The sequence below is a fragment of the Eucyclogobius newberryi genome, unplaced genomic scaffold (assembly GCF_026437365.1).
Source record: "Eucyclogobius newberryi isolate DKJ021-1_F unplaced genomic scaffold, fEucNew1.0.hap1 SCAF_22, whole genome shotgun sequence".
NCBI lineage: Eukaryota > Metazoa > Chordata > Actinopteri > Gobiiformes > Gobiidae > Eucyclogobius > Eucyclogobius newberryi.
The window spans coordinates 21,552,359-21,555,371 of NW_027315857.1; positions in this window are offsets into that span (position 1 = coordinate 21,552,359).

Below are 3,013 nucleotides of genomic sequence, written 5' to 3' on the forward strand. Positions count from 1 at the left end.
TGAATGAGAGTGAGGAAGTACAGGCCAAGTGCTGCTATTTATACAGTGAGCTTACGTCGCTACGTGATGACGTCGCTACGTGACGACGTTAGGGAAAACTGTGGCACGTGGATCTATTTTAGTATCGCTGATTGTTTTGGAATGTTTAACGATGCGACGTAAATAGTTTCCAAGGAAACCAGTTCTTATTGTAATGGATGTAAATAAACAGAATAACGATCAATAATTGTGTTTACATTAACTGCATAAAAAATAGACCAATGCAGTATTTTTAGAGTGTTTGGACAAATACTTTGAACATATATTTAGTACAGAATAGTGAGTAACTGCATTAAAAAGCATTTTGTAACATATTCTGTTACATGGTTCAATCAGAGTATTGTATTCTCAGTATTTAGAATACTTTTACTTTGTGTTATAGTGTAAACAACTGAAGAGAGTTAAAAACAAATGTATATTAACTTCACTGTTTAGATGTGTCACAAGGAAACAAATGGGAGCTCGAAAATGTTGACCTAAAAATAAAATACAATTCTGGCCTAACAACATTGTTGTCATGGCAAAGTTGTGTTCATGAGTGACACCGACACCACAAAGGTGTGTTCATGAGTGACACCGACACCACAAAGGTGTGTTCATGAGTGACACCGACACCACAAAGGTGTGTTCATGAGTGACTGAAAGGATTTTTCTTTGCACTATTCTCTTTTATTTTTGTGATTTCATTAGTTTAGACAATCAGTTGGACTGATTTAAAAAGGATTTAAAAAGGAGTAGGACTCCGAAAACACGTTACCCTTTTTTTTTTTTTTTTTTTTTTCTTTAGTTAATTTTATTGTATTTCTGTTTCTGTAATTTCTTTGTGATTTGAATGCATTTGTCCTGCTGTGTGAATCACTTTGAATTGCCTTGTGTATGAAATGTGCTCTACAAATAAACTTGCCTTGCCTACGTCATTGTCACGTGGGGTCAGAGGCACGTCACCAGTCATGCCCAGAAGAATAAAGAATAATTAAGATAAGATAAGCCTTTATTTGTCCCACAATGGGGAATGTATAGAGGTATAATAATAAAATAAAAAACAAAGCTTGTAAAAAAATATATATTGTAGAAAAACTCTTATAAAAAACCTCTTATACTCTTAATAAAAATAATAATAACAACAATAGTAACGCTCTTATTTACAGCTGTTATCAACACCACCACAGAGTGCATCACGGACTACATCAACTTCTGTTTTGAGAACATTGTTCCCTCCCGGACGGTGCAGTGTTTTCCAAACAACAAGCCATGGATTAACCATGAACTGAAGGCTCTGCTGAAGGAGAAGAAGAGAGCCTTCAGGTCAGGGAACAAGGAGGAGCTGAGGACAGTGCAGAAGGAGCTGAGGAGGAAGATCAGGCAGGCTGAGGCCGGCTACAAGAGGAGGATGGAGGAGCAGCTGCAGCAAAAGAACATTCAGGGAGTGTGGAGGAGCCTGAAAACCATCTCGGGCTTCAAAATCCCCCCTGCCCAGACAGAGGGGGATCTACAGTGGGTGAATGATTTAAATGCTCACTTCTTGAGATTTGATCGGTCACCCGCCCCTCCCCCTGCACAGCTGCATGCTCCCTCTTCCACAGCTGGACAATGCCCAGCATCTGTTCCTCTTCGCTTATCTGCCCCGGACCATCAGCTCCCCACTTCGCCTGGACTCACCCATCCCCCCAGCACACAGTCCCCCTGCCAACCACTGACTGTCACAGCAGCACAGGTGAGGAGTGAGCTGAAGAGGATTAAAGTGAGGAAGGCAGCAGGACCTGACGGCATCAGCCCCAGGCTCCTTAAGTCCTGCGCAGATGAACTGTGTGGAGTTATGGAGCATGTCTTCAACATGAGCCTGAAGCTGAGGGTGGTACCACAGGTCTGGAAGACCTCCTGTGCCCAAGAAATATCTGAGTTCCTGAACTTGATTCACAGATTGAGAATGACCCTCGGATGAGAGTCCAGATGATACAATTGAATCTTTTTCTACAATGGAACACTACTGGATGAATGAGGGATTAAACCCACAATATTAATAATAATAATTTGGTGTAGTTATTATTATTATCATTATTATTATTATCATTATTATTAGGCCCGAGCGCTACAAGCTGGCGAGAGGCCTATTAGTTCCGTAAGACTGCAAAAGTGCACACAAAATCGAGCGTGAAGCGCTCGCCAATGCAACTGTCACTAATGCACGTCCCGTGCATAACATTATTAGTAGAACATTACCGTTGTAAATGTAAAAACAAGTGCTTTACATGGGAATGACAACCGCAAATTCAAATACTTCGAACATCTATTTAGTACAGAATAGTGAGTAACTGCATTAAAAAGTATTTTGTAAAAAAAAGTATTTAACATATTCTGTTGCATGGTTCAATCAGAGTATTGTATTCTCAGTATTTAGCTAGAATACTTTTACTTTGTGTTATAGTGTAAACCACTGAAGAGAGTTAAAAACAAATGTATATTAATTTTGTATTTATAAGTAAGTAGTACACTTATAACTAACCCTAAAAAACATGTGATAGAAAACTGGCCTAACAACATAGTTGTCAAAGGTGTGTTCAGTCAAACCCTGTCAGTGTCACGGCCGTTCAGAGGCACATCACCAGTGGAATTCTATCTATGCTATAATATAAGTATATATGTTACTGATAAATGTGAATATAAGTATATGTGTTACTGATGAATGTGAATATAAGTATATGTGTTACTGATAAATGTGAATATAAGTATTTGTGTTACTGATAAATGTGAATATAAGTATATGTGTTACTGATAAATGTGAATATAAGTATATGTGTTACTGATAAATGTGAATATAAGTATATGTGTTATTGATGAATGTGAATATAAGTATATGTGTTACTGATGAATGTGAATATAAGTATATGTGTTACTGATAAATGTGAATATAAGTATATGTGTTACTGATAAATGTGAATATAAGTATATGTGTTACTGATAAATGTGAATATAA